The sequence below is a fragment of the Arvicanthis niloticus genome, chromosome 11 (assembly GCF_011762505.2).
Source record: "Arvicanthis niloticus isolate mArvNil1 chromosome 11, mArvNil1.pat.X, whole genome shotgun sequence".
Taxonomy (NCBI): domain Eukaryota; kingdom Metazoa; phylum Chordata; class Mammalia; order Rodentia; family Muridae; genus Arvicanthis; species Arvicanthis niloticus.
In genome coordinates this window covers 35,258,177-35,273,186 of record NC_047668.1, presented here as the reverse complement: position 1 = coordinate 35,273,186, position 15,010 = coordinate 35,258,177, and positions in this window count along the sequence as shown.

Here is a 15,010-nt window from a genome sequence, read left to right as displayed (position 1 = left end):
TTGTTTTCCTCTGTTTAAGACAACTTCATCATCTTTATTTCTTCTTTAATCACAGCTGAATAATTATTTATAGAGCACACAATTTTGAAATTACTGAATATACCTTTGATACAGTGTGAAATGCTGTTAAGAATCCATGGCTAGAGAAATGGTTCAGTACATAAAGTGCTTGCCATGCTTGTGTGAGAATGGAAGTTTGGATTCCCAGAATCCACATGAGGCCCGATGGTCTTGTGTGTATCTGTAAATTTGGGGAACTTAGAATGAGATGGGAGACAGAGACAGAGACAGAGAATCCTCTGAAGTTTACTGGGGTTTCACGCTGATGAACAAGAGACCCAGGCACAAAGACAAGGTTGAAGATGAGGGTCCACCCCCAAGTTTGAACTCTAATTCTCACACCTAAATTCTGACATGCATATATGAAGTCATGTATACATACAAATGTACTGTCCATAACATGTCATGCACATGTATTTAAAATATTAGTTTTCAGGTAACTAATTCAGGTCACTAATATGTTCGGGGCAAGTTATCTGCTGGCAAATGTATGAGCAACAATACAGGGTTCAAAACTCTTCCTGTTCATGCAATGGTCTCTATGTCTGTATTTTTTATGCTCTAGATGAATGTGTTAGTAAGAAAACTTAGCTGTTGGTTATGGAGCCAAGACACCTGAATCCAAGATTACACATTACAAGATTCTCATGTAGTTAATGTATCTAACCCTGTTTCCCTCTACTTAGGGAAACATTTCACCTTCATTTTCCTTCATTTTCATATTTCTTTTTAAATGACAAGCTCCATAAAAATTGAAAGAGCCTACAATTTTGAAGCATTCAGAAAAACCTTCTGACTAGCACTTCTGAAACAGTGTGAAATCATGCTAAAAATTTAGGGTTATGATTTAGTTGAGTGATTTTAAAACTTACCACTTGTTTGTAAGGATGGAAGTTTTGAATATCAGGAAGCAACGTAAGGCCTGATGTTCACTGGAGTCTGCATCTGTAATCTGAAGGAGCCTTCTGAGAGACTGGCGATGGAGAGCATAAATCCCCAGAAGTTCACCACAGAATTAGCCTGGGAGTCAGAAACAAGAGCGCCTGCCACAGAACAAGCTGGAAATCTCATAAACATTACACAAAACAGCACAAAAAATAGCATGTGTGTGTATGTGTGTATGTGTGTGTGCGTGCGTGTGCACATTCACTCATACACATGTACACAAAATTAGAAGTCACTGAGTTCATAGTGTGGGTTAGCTGTTGACAAGACTGAGCCACCCAAAGGCTAGGCTGAAGGCTCCCTTGGACTTTCCTTCAGTAGTGGCCGTTTGGATGTGGTTCTGAAGAGCAGATTCAAAGGCCAGTCTACCAGATTCCCTGCGGTGGTGAAACCTAAAGACGAAGAAGGAAAATGCAGCCTTTGTCTCAAGGCTTACTAACCACAACTCCTAGAACCTGAAGCTCCTAGCTGGAGTCATGAAGACACAGAGCCAGGGGAAAAGTATTGCCCTCCTGTGAATTATAAGGACTCAGTGTTCCACAGAAATGCTTACAGCGCACAAACCCATTCAAGTAGTGGTTTAAATTATTCATACATGAATTCTTTACAAAGCAGCTTGAAAATCTACAAAATGTGGTGGCTTCTGAGAGTGCCAGAGAGGGATGCTCACAGCAAAGCCTCAATTTCATGCTCTACCAAACTAACCTCCTGAGAAAGAATATCAGCCTCACTGAAATGCCAGCAAACTGTCAGGACAGACAAGGCTGTGTTGCTCTAAGAACATGAGGGATGAATGAAATAGGAGCAGTCACTACTGCAGCATGTAAAGAGAAAACCATCAATTAGTGTAGCCATCAGAACAAGGCGTGTGGATCAACCACCCCTCCTCTTCTCCTTGTATGTGTGTATGCCAGGATGTTTTTGTTTTAAGTTGGGGAGCTAAACTCTTCCCATGTTTTCAGCATGAGAAAAAGCTATAAGGAAAGCAGTCACCAGTCATAATCAACTCTCACAACACAAATTTACTCCGTTTTGAAAACTTCTAATTACAGCGCATTAGGAAGTCATAATAAGAATTCAGAATATTTTAGTAAGTGATTTCTTATGAATGTTAAAAGGATTCTCATATTTCATTGTGAATCAACATTTGGAAAAAGAGCCAAAACTGATAGCTGGAGAGTCTGTCCAGGGCATTGCAGGTAGGCTGCTGGATGGGTGTCTTCTGCAGGTGCCCCCACCCTAGTAACAAAAGAAGAGAAAGGTGATGCCTTGTACTAAAGATGGCCATTAGCGGGACCAAGGGTAAATTCAGTGATATTCTTTCTTAATTTGTTTCTTAACATATCTGGAATGCAGACTTACTTCAGAAACTTCAGAGCTACCTTGTCTGAAAACACTTGGGCTTGTTTAATTTTGGCTCTAGGTGTATGTGATATATTTGTATAAATTAGACAAAGGTCTTGGGCCTCCCACCTCATATGTGTCCTCTGTCATTGCAAATGGCACTGGTCATAGAATGGATTTTTCTTTCAGTTTTATAACAATGCATCATATTTTGTATGTGAATATCATTATATATTGTCACCAATGTCACTAAAGTGTTTCATGTCACAAAAGAGACACAACACCATTCATTTTCATTTGCTGATTTTATTTTTAATAATATAATCAATGTCTTCCTACATTTTGCCCATTTAGACAGTATTTTCACACTTGCTTACCTTTTTCCTCACTCATTTTAGATTGCAAGGTGTGTTTGTGCCACAATATTTTACACTAGACTCACCCAGTACTTACAGAATAGTTAATTTTCTATCAGTGTTTCCCAGGATCGAACACAGAGATTTGAGAGCATTCTAGGCGATTGCTCTCTCCCTATGAGCTGCACGGCCAACACAATCTTTACTTTTAGTGTTTTGATTAGCACAGGATATGATGATACATCCTTTACACTCTACACATTCTACAAATGTGGTTTCCAGAACAACCTGCTGCAGCAGGAGGATGATTGAGAACATGACTCCATTCTGCTGTCCACAGAACTGACTGTACCATGCTGGTGCATTGAGTCTCTGTGGGTTCTGTAACAGTGGGGGCAACCCTCTCAAGAGCTTACCCTTTAAGCAGTTCTCATTGCTGTGTCTTTTATACGTACCCTGCCACTGGCAAACGGACCGGGTAGTGAATGTTTTAGAGTCTGGATGAATCCAAATGATACTTCTCTCATAAGAGATGAGTAGAAAAAAGGTCAAAATTATTATAATAAGGGCGACTTCCTTCTGTATCACTTCATCATTAATATTATTGGATGTCTATCTGTGGAGATGTGCATTGACTAAAAGCTTCACACAATGTATGCAGATGCTCTGCCACTGAGCAGTCTACGCCCCTTTTTTAAATTGCTGGGAGAAATGTTTTACTTCTGTCATAGGAAAAACCAAGGAGTTCCACTAGATTTTTGCATGTCGAGTGAAGCAAAATGATTTTTTTGTTTTGTAAGAATATTCTCTTATCTAATTAAAGCTTGAGTGAATTAAGAGTTCACATGTATAAGCATATAAAAAGCAGGATTCATGCCCATATTGTATTCCTTCAGAACTGTCTGCCTTGTAGTCAGATTTTTAAAATACATGGGTGACTGTTGGGTATAAAAATAGGAAATGCATACTTCCTGGGTGTGTACTGAGGTGGGCTCTTTAATGCTTGCTGTGTCTTACAGACTCTACAGTGTATAGGAATACAGTTTTAGACTGAAAACTTGCTCTTCTTAAATTCATGTCTACATCTTTTTATGCTCAGCTGCTAGTTCTGCTAGTAGACATCACCTGTCTACTTGTGGACATGAACTTCTGAATGTCGGTCACACCCACACACATACCAATTGCAATTTGGTTCTTCCCTAAACTATTCAAAACCATTTATGGAGTCCACATGTGATCTATGACCTCCATAGGGAGTTATCTGTAGAGTACTTACTTCTTTTATATTTTTGCAAATATACATGAACTGGATTATTCTAAATTATATGGAAAAGTTACAAGAAGACTACAGAGCTGTTTTCCTTTCTAGCCTGTGTTTGATGAGAGATTTCATGCCATAGTTCCCCAAGATGGGAGTCAATTTACAGTCGTCTCCTAAAGTGATGTGTTCTTAAAGTAATAAATTTCTCTATCTCAAGTAGGTCCTTTGTATTTAAGAGAACCAAGCCCCATTATGACTTCTGTATTTCTTAATTTTAAGAATTATAGAGCTTGTCATTTTTAAGCACATTATGAAATTTTGGATTTGCACAGCTGATATGTTGTGAAATAGAGTTAGGAATTCAGGGTTACAGATAGACAGCCCCAGACACAGGCAGAATAAATGACTCATTTCTTTGTAAAGGTCATGAAGTTGCTAGAGATTGAAGAGTATATACTGGATCTGGGAGCACATGGAGGTAGGTATGGGAAGAGTGAGTGTGATCAAAATGCTTTTCATATTAATGTTAACAGAATTTCCATTTTTAAATATTTCACGGTGAAGTAATACCAGAAAAAGAGCCAAAACCAACAGCTGAAGAATCCACACAGAACACTGTAGGCAAGACTCCTGATGGGCAGTTGTCCTAGCCTGCTGTAGTGAGAGTACGCAAGTGATGCTGTACACCCAAAACAAGATGCCTCCCCCACCCTCGGCCTTATCTCTCTGGTCTACACATAGCTTGATACCATTTATTTAACAGCTAATATCTACGTATACATGAATATATGCCGTGTTTCTCTTTCCGGGTATGGGTTACCTCACTCAGGATGATTCATTTTGCTTTTCTGGTTCCATCCATTTGCTCGTGAATTTCATATCATTTTTTAAGTAGATAAGCAATGCTTCGTTGTGTAAATGTACCACAATTTAATTGAGGGGCCTCTAGGTTGTTTCCAGTTTCTGGTTATTACAAATAAAACTGCTATGAACATAGTTGAGCAAGTGTTCTAGGATGGAATGTCCTTTGATTATACGCCCAAGGAGTAGTATAGCTCTTCCACTCTCCTATTCTCTCTGCCCTTTCTCTCCCTGATGCCTTTCTCCCTCTCTCCCCTTCCACCCTCACCCCTCTGCTTTCTGGCTAGTCTCTCTCTCTCTCTCTCTCTCTCTCTCTCTCTCTCTCTCTCTCTCTCTTTCTCTCTCTCTCTCTCTCTTTCTCTCTCTGCCTTTCTCTATCTCTATCTCTATGGCCTATAAATATTAGCATTTGATTAGAGGACTTGTTTTGCTTGTTTATTCTTGTTTCTTGTTTTTAAAGAGAAGGACCCTGTTAGCATTTTGTCTAAGCTCTGCCCCACAGTTAACTAGCAACAGGCAGGTAGGCCTGGCCCACTATAAAAGGCTTGCCCCCTCCTCTCGCTCTTGTTCTCTTGCTCTTGCCTTCTTGCTCCCACTCTCTCCCCATTCCCTCCCTCTCTCTCCATGTGCTCATGGCCTGCCTCTACTTCTCTTCTCTTCTCTTCTCTTCTCTTCTCTTCTCTTCTCTTCTCTTCTCTTCTCTTCTCTCTCTTTCTGCCTTTCTCTGCCTCTACTACCCTCATAACTCCCCTCCCCATGCCCTGAATAAACCCCACTCTACACTATACCATTGTGTGGCTAGTCCCCGAAAAGGGTGTTGTGGGGGAGTGCAAAGGATGTCTCAGCATGAGCCAGCTGAAGCACCCCTTCCCCTATACCTGACTACACCTCCATAGAACATATCCCCTCCTCTCTTTATCTTTTTATAAACACATCAACCCCTAAATATCCCTGGATGGCCTGGAACTTGTTTTGTATCCCAGGATGGCCTCAAAATCACAGGGATACACTTTGTTCTACCTTCTGAGTGCTGGGGTTAAAGGCTTGCAGTACTAACTCCTGCCTTTGAGGATATTTGTAATTGATTGTTTACTAATGTCCTATAGATTTTTGTTTCTAGAACTTTATTACATCTTGATTTATTTTTTAAAAGCTTCTTTTCTTTTTTTCTGTTTTATTTTCATTTCAATGAGAACTAAATACTCATTTTCCTCTGTAAACAGATTAAAACCACCTAGAATTTCAGGATTTTTAAGGACCCAATGATGTAGCAAAGTGCCTGTTTGTAATTCTTGTGTTTAACTTCCTGCCTAAATGATCATTCTATTGGGGGGCCTGAAGTTCAAACAAGTGAAAGTAACTTACGTTGAGATAGCAAGTGTGAGAAATGAGATTTGTTCTCTAGTGTCTCAGTTATAAAGCTGTAGTCGCCTCATTTATCCATAGGTATGTGAGTGACGTAATGGAGAGCACAGGTAGTATGAGCCATGGACAATGTGGAGTTAGCAAGTTAACCTGGTAAGGGAGGCTGGAGCAAGTTTGCAGTGGAAAGTGGAGCTTGAAGAACATCATTTTGGGTAGCAGCAAGGATTTTAGAAAATTATGAAGATAATGAGGTGTTTGGCCGATTTGACAGCAATAATAAAAAAGATCTAGACATACTAAAATGATCACGAATGCACATGGATTGAAGACAGTACCGGAAAAGCTGTTGCTGTTTTGACTGCCTAATTGGAGGACCTGAAAATGTCACGGTGTCTGTTAAAAGGTTCCAGTTCGGGGCTGGGGAGATAACCTGGTTAATGAAGTACATTTTCTGTAAATATAAGGTACTGAGTTTGATCTCAGCACACAAATGAAAATCCAGGCATGATTGCACATGCTTGTCCAACCATCATCGAGTAGGCAGAGATATGGTCATCTCTATGGCTTGCTGAAAAACCAGCCTAGAAGAATTGATTTGTCCCCTGTTGCAGTGAGACACCCTTATATAATGGATAGTACCCAAGGAGAAATGACACTGATGTACACTGTCCTACACACACACACACACACAGAGAGAGAGAGAGAGAGAGAGAGAGAGAGAGAGAGAGAGAGAGAATTAAATTCACTGCCTAAAACAAGACAAAAAATTGTCTGTACCTTCTCCAATGGCTAATCCTGGTTAAAGACTAACTACTATGTCCTGTTTATTATTATTCTTCACCTGGGAAAGAATAAATGCTTTATGGAAGTTGATAAGAGAATATCGGGTAACACAAGCATATCTGATGTAGAGACACACCTTTAAGGGATTACGTGTGTGTGTGTGTGTGTGTGTGTGTGTGCGTGCGTGTGTGCTTTACATATGTCTGTGTGCAGATCTGGAGGCAAAGAGGGACATTGGTACCTCATTCTGTCACCCTCTACCTTATCGACTTGATGCAAGGTCTCTCACTGACCCTGGAGTTAAACTTGAAGCAACAAGCCCCCATGATGCCCCTGTGTCTACCACCCACAATACAGGTGTTAGATGTGCATGCCCAGTATTTTATGTGAATGTTGAGGATTAAAACTCAGGTCATTGTGTGGGGACAGTAAGCACTCTTGTTTACTATTCACTGAGCCATCTCCTAAGCTTCTGATAGAGAAAGAGAGAGAGAGAGAGAGAGAGAGAGAGAGAGAGAGAGAGAGAGAGAGAACTACATGTGAGTCTTACTTTTGTGGGGTTTTTAAGAGATATGAGATATAACTATTTTGGCTATAAAATAAGTCAGCAAAAAATTCAACCACAAAAGGTATATATCAGAAGAAATCAGTTGCAAATGTTATAAAAAATTAATGGTAAATATTAATTGGCTGTGGCCTACCACTGGACTAAGAGTTAAGTAATTTGTTTCAAACATTACATGGAGATTCAGACCTAAACATTCCAAGATAGTTAATAGCTAAAGCAAAGAGAGTTAACTCTGGTAGAACTGAGACTGAAAAAGATATATATATATATATATATATATATATATATATATATATATATATATGGCATATAGATCCCAAACTTGATTGTATTTTGGTTATTTTGCTTTCAACTCATTCTCCTACTGGGCTCATTCTGCAAAGGGAAGAAAGATATGGAATGGATTTTCTTAGCACACAAAGAAAGTAAAAAATTAAAGACTTACATAGAAAAAATTGCTTCTTTAATCATAAAAGGTAGAATAAGACTATGTCAATTGTCAGGAACAAACCCTGCAGAAATCATAGTATCTTATACTAATGCTAAGATTATATCATTATGGGTAATCAAAGAAGATTGGCAAAGAGCTTGTAGCAACTTTTTGGGAGAAATCAGCAGCAAATATCCTAAAAGCAAGCATCTTTGGTTGATTAAAAAGAACTTATTGGATTCTCCCATGTACTGTAAAGGGAACACCAATTCCAGAAGCACCTATATTTTTTATAGATGCAAGTAAGTTGAGAATAGCAAGCTACAAATAAGACAAAATGAGCAATGTAATTCAAAGCCCATATGCTTCAGTTCAAAAATCAAAGCTGTATGCAATTCTTATGGTGTTAATTGGATTTTCTGAATCTCTTAACATTACAAACTCTTAATATGTAGAAAGAATTGTTCTACATATAGAAACAGCTGAATTTATTCCAGATAATTCAGAATTTACTTTGGTGTTTATACAGCTGCAACAGGCAGTCAGAAAGAGAAACTATCCATTATATAATCACCTATATTCGGTCTCATACGGGCCTGCCAGGCCTATTAGCACAAGAAAATGAAGAATTGACCAGTTATTAATAGGAAATGTGATGGAAGCCTCAAATTTTCATGAAAAATCCCATGTTAACAGTAAAGATTTAAATAATATTATTCTATATCACCTGGCAACAGGCCAAGGAAATTATAAGAAAATGTCCTACTTGTTCTTTGTATAACCAGAATCCATTGCCCACTGGAAGTAACCTTAGGGGCACCAAAAGAAATAAAATCTGGAGTATGGATGTACTAGAATTTGGAAAACTAAAGTTTGTGCACCATACCATTGGTACATATTCAGGGTTTCAATGGTCAACTCCTTTGTGTTCTGATTCTGTAATTACACCTTTACTGGAAGCACTGGTTATTATGAGGATACCAGTACAAATTAAGGCTGACAATGCCCCCTACATATGTCTCCAGTAAGATGAAGCAATGCCTTGCATACTATAATATGAAACACATTGCAGATATACCACACACTCATACGCAATCTAATTGCACCTTAAAGGAAATGCTTATAAAACATAAAGGAAGAATAATACCCCAGGGATAGACTAATGCTCTGTCAACTTTAAATTTTCTGAATGTTAATGAGAAAGGAAGAACAGCAGCTGAGAGACGATGGGTTATAGAAAAAATGTGGAACTAAATCATCCTATATACTATAACGATATGTTAACATCAGAATGGAAGGAAGCCAGCAAAAGTTTTGCATTGGGGATGTGGATTTGTTTATGTTTCCTCAGGAAATGAAAAGCTGTAGACACCATCAAAACTGATAAAGATTAGAATTGGGCAGGAGATGTCTCCTGAAAAACTTGGCCACTGACCCAAACAGCACTTATCTCATTGAAAACATCTCTGTTTCTAATTTTCTCGCTACAACCCAGCACAATTAATGACTTAATACAGAAGGGAGGGTGGGGTAGAATCTAGTGACAATTCTGGAATTTTGGTTTCTTGAAAAAAACAAATATTATAAGATTATGTTTTCATTTGAATCCCAGCTGTAGGAATATGGGGAGGCTTGAGACTACCTACAGCAGCTGACTATAATTTGCCTCCTTCTCCACCAGAGCAGAATACATAGCCAGCTGCAGATAGTTTCTGTGATTATGTGACATTTGGAATCCTGGGAACCTGTCAGAGGGATATATAAATGCTAGGCCCCTCAGAGGCAGGGTTGGTGGTTGCTGGTCTTTGGAGGGGGAAGGAGTGGGGTGTTTACAGTTTGATAGTAGTCATACACAAAGGAGAAACAGAAGAGACATTAGAGTCACAGATCTGTCTCTCATACACCTCTCTCCTTCTTTATCTAGTGAGAGGAGGTGAAGCTGGGGGATAAAGGGTGGGAATAAAGAATCCACAAAGTAGCAAAATCCAGCTATAGTTTCCCTTTGAAAAACCAAGACAATTCAACACTAGCAACATGGCAACAGGTGTGTTTGGGGTTTTGTTTTCCTCCTGTGCCAGGCGTTTCCTTCCCACACACCTTCCAAGCACAGCGCATAACTTGCAGTGTGAGCATAACCTGCAGTGTGACGTCATTAACTGTTTTAGCAAGTGGCCTACTCCTGGACATTTTCATCATTTATCTTACAAAAATCTCACACGAACTGTCCTTGAAGCGGAGATTTTGTGTACATAACTATTCACAAACCACACTTTTAGAAGTACGTTTTTGGAGCAGTTTATCTGAATGCAGATCTCTGTCCTTCTGACAGACGACATCACAATCACTGGGAGAAGCCAACAGTCCTAGTAGGTAGTAGGTAGTTTAATCAAATCTGATGGTAAAGTGTGAGAGAAAAACACATTTTTTAGTCAAGAGCTTCTCAGTTCACAGTGACTTGAGGCGCATGGGACTGACCTAGGCCCTCTGCACATATGTTACAGCTGTGTACCTTGGTCTTCATGTAGGGCTCCTAACAGCAGGAGCAGGAGCTGTTTCTGACTCTCTTGTCTGCCTTGAGGAGCCATTTTTCCAACTGGGCTGCCTCTTCTAGCCTCCATAGGAGAGGATGTGCCTAGTCTTACTGCAAATTGATATGCCAGGGCTGGTTGATATCCACAGGAGTTCTCCCCCTTTCTAAGGAAAAATGGAGGAGGAGAACATGGGGATGGTGGAGGGGAGTGGGGAGAGGACTGAAAGAAGAGGAGGGAGGGGAAACTGAGATCAGATATAAAATTAATCATTTTTTATTTAATTAAAATAATCGTCAAAACTTTGTTCCTCATTTTATCTTTTTCCTTATAATAATGGTTCTAATGATAATGTTCATACACTATTGGCATCGATGTGTCAATGAATAATAATGCATTCTTTAAGGTTGATTACATCACCAATATTACTGCAGTAACATTGTGCTTGTGTGAATAAAAATTTCAGAAGAAATAGTCTATAGGTTGTATAGATTCAACTTCACTAATCAATATGTCAATTTTGAGTTTCTAAATTATTAATGCTCGCTGGAAGAATATGAATAATTTTATGAAATACCATGCTAAATATGGATTCTGTTTTGCATTCCATCCCATAAGTCTCTGGCTGTCCCTGTCTTTTAGATCAAAGTACTGTAAGGTTATTGTATAACATATTGTCTCATGTGTACACATAGTGTTGGAAAAGACAGTAAAGTGTTGCAATACATTAATTTAGAAACTTACTTATACAGTATAGCAAAATACTAAACACTGGGGAAACAAAGCCCCCCCTGCTCAACTACTTGAACCTAGACCTTAAGGTTGCTATGATCGTAAAGTTGAAAACAGCCAGTTATTAACTGAGTCAAAACTGCAATTGAAATAGGTTTCAAGTTCATGAAAAGTTGATACTGAGAATACTATCAACTATCCTCTAGGATGAAATGGAACCTCCATCTCTGCTACGAGGAAAGCGGTTTCTATGGGGAACATTGTCTACAGTGGGCCAACAATGCGACCAAGCTTATGTGTGATTTAAAGAGGAAAGATGGGTGAAAAGTTTAATTACTAACTTGAGGTGAAGAAACGTCCAAGTGAGCGTGTCTGCTGAGCAGTTTTTTCATTTATCTTAGCTACTTCAGAATGCTGTGGAGAGGCTGGAAAGTCCTCTGAGACATGTGTGTTTACCTGTCTCATTGGTAAATCTCATTTTCTGGACAGAGTACAGTCAAAGCAACAGGTACCCATGGGCTTGCCCTGCTGGAGTTTGCTCCCGAATCCCAGATCACATCTCTCACTGCATACAGACTGAGGAATATAAAGAACATTAAATATAGGATACTAAATGCTTGGCTTTTTAGCAAAGCACAAGTAAACAGTATTTTAGAATACAGAACATTAATTAAGTTCTATATTTATATAGGTATTTGTTCTGTTATTCCATGTTTCTGGCATGGCCTTAGAGTTTCTATTGTTGTGATAAAGCAATATGCCAATAGCACCTTGTGGACTGAAGGGCTGATTTAACCTTAGACTCTTCCATATCACCATTTCTCATCAAATGAAGTCTGGACAGTGGTGGTGGTTGTTGTTTTGATGTTTACATACATTAGAAGCCTTGATATAAGACTCAAAACTACTTCTGTAAATCCCCTGGGCCATTGTATCATATATCCACCTAATTACAACTGTTGTCCCTTGAGAGCTCTTGGAGAAAATGTTCCAACTTTCACACATGGTGCAAGTTCTTTAGGGAAATTCCAAAAGGGATCTGACTGATTTTCTGATCCTGAACGACATGGTCTCCAGCAGGACCGTTCACTTGGAGATTCTTCAGAAGTTATCAGGGTCTGTGTCCTTTATCAAAAACCCACAATTGCTCTTGCCCCGACCTTGATGGTCCATTCCACCAGCCAGGACCTCCTCCCTCCTCAGCCACTGTCAACTTGTATTTCAACATGGCTGCTTGGTGAGAGAGTTCGAACACTCATACATATTACAAATATGTCACCCACTTCCTTCTCTCCACTTTCATTCCTCTGTCTCCAAGCTGTCAAGCTGCTCAAACAGCCCAAGTCTAGCAATTATCCAAGTCTATCACCTGCCCCTTAGTCACAGGCCCCTGGTCCCAGCACTACACCCAGGAGACCTGCCTTGCCCTCTCAGAGTTATTTAAATAATACGCTATGACAGTGAATCGGAGATGTCATAGAGACCTCAACATTCCTCCCACAGAGGGCATGTTGACTGTTCTCTCAGACCCTCCTTTCTCTGTCCTCACTGTGGGCCAGATTAACAAACCTCAGCCTCACTCTACCTCATGGCACAGCTCCGTGGCAACAGAGACTGTGAAACTATAAGCATGACATCAGAAAGATCTGTTAATAATAAACCAGTATAAGCCATTTTGTTTCGGTGGTGTAGTGGCTATGAGGTGAGAAGTCCGGGAATTCAGGAATGAATCGCTCCTACTTGAGATGTTTCTACCCTTGACCACCAGAGGGCGCCTGTGCTCTATCCTGAAAAAAAAAAAAAAAAACTGCTAGAGAAAACCGCCTGTGGACACTGTCCAAATCAGTTTAGATAATCAAACGGTGACCTGGTGGTACAGAACATGACCGAATGCTGCAGCGAGGGAAATGGGATTGCAGCTCTCCCTAGTGAGTTCTCAACTTCCAGAGAGGAACCATGAGGTATGTGAGCCTTTTACAAAGTTGTTCTCTTGTTTGGAACTGAGTGCCCCAATGAAGCAAATCCACTGGAAATGTTGTTTGACAGGGGTGTGCGTGTGTGTGTTATTGAATAGAGCACACACAAAAGTAGTTTAAACACCACTCAAAACTCTTACGATTCTCTTAGAAGGGGAGAGAAGATCAGAGAGTATTACTGCAGTATTTAGACGAACCCTTCCGTCTCTCTCTGGGCTGTGAGGCTCTGTTACCGTAACTCCTGTTTCCTGTGAGGCCTGTTTCCTTAGTGAGACAAAAAAGAGGCAGATGGATCCTAATATTAATACGTCTTTCTACTTTAACCCTGTGGGTCCTAGTCACAAAACAAAACCATCTGAGAATTTTCTAAAGCCAGGAAGAAACAAAAGCAAAACCAGGTGTGAGCTATACTCCCATGGGGCCTGCAGTCCAGTGTGGAAGACAGGGAAAATCAGATAACCACCTTAAAGGGCTCTAAGAGGCGTGGCAAACATGGTGTCAGCTGGTCTTGACCTTCCCCCTTTCCTCTCCTTGCTAAACTGTTAGATTCCCTCATTCAGGTACTTCCACATTCCTGAAGCTAGGCACTGAGGTCTTTTTTTTTTTTTTTCATTTTTTTTATTGGATATTTTATTTACATTTCAGATGCCATCCCCTTTCCCCAATTCCTCTCCCTAGAAAACCCCTATCCCATGCCCCCTTTTCCTTTTTGCTTTTATACAATTTTTTAAAATGTTAATCAAAGGCTTTATAAGTTTGGTAATGCTCAATCAGAAGTGTAACCCAATACCCAACCTAGATATATCAACTATCTTTGACTGGTGGAGACATGTGAACATCTGACTCCATGCCCCCCCCTTCTCTTTCTCTTTCTCATCACCTAGCTTCTCCTCTCCTTCTTCTCCTCCTCTCCTTATTCCTTCTCTTTCTCTCACCTTAGCTCCTTCTACATATCATCCTTCCTGTTAAAATAAAACTTTTCTCTCAAAATTACAATTAGAGCATAATTATACCAATTTGCACCGGTGAGGTACAAGATAGTCCTAATACCCAGTCCATCATTTTGTTGACTAACCAGAACCTCTGTCATCTCTCCTGACTAAAACACTTAGTTCTGAACCTGGCTTTTTTCTTGGCTTTAGAATGAATGTCAGCTGAAAACCATCCACTCAAATCTTTTCTCTCAAAGTAAATAGCCAGGATTGGCTATGAGACTATAAGTTTTCAACCCCATCAGAAATCCAGAATTACTGAGTTAACTGAGATTATGGGAAGCACAAAGCATAGCTTCTAAAACATAGCCAATTTATAGAGACCGCTGAACACCTGGACAGTTCCTATACTACAAACTGTTGGAGCATCAAATCTTCAGCCTTCTGGCCCAGGATCATCTGACAGACCTTAGTGATGCAGAATTATTAAGGGCTGATTACTCTGTCTAGATATAATCAGTCAACTATTCTGCAAGTGTGTCCTTTTCTGGACAGTAATTTGCCTGTAGATGGAAAGGGGCAAATTCTTGCCTAGTAGCTGTCTCCCCACAACTGGAGTAACTCCATAGATGCTCAATTTCTTCTTAGAATCCAAGACAGGAAGCTGTCAGGAGCAGACAGGTCTCTAATCAAAATGAACATTAATACAGAAATGTTTGTAACGTCAATTCTGTGGACTTCTGACGTTTTGAAAACCAACTATCCATGTAAGGTAATCTGGACTGTTGTCTTTTAACTCCTCGGCACTTATGTCTTTTATTTGGCCATTTTCTTATGCTTCACTCATTCCTGGGGCTTGTCACCAAGAT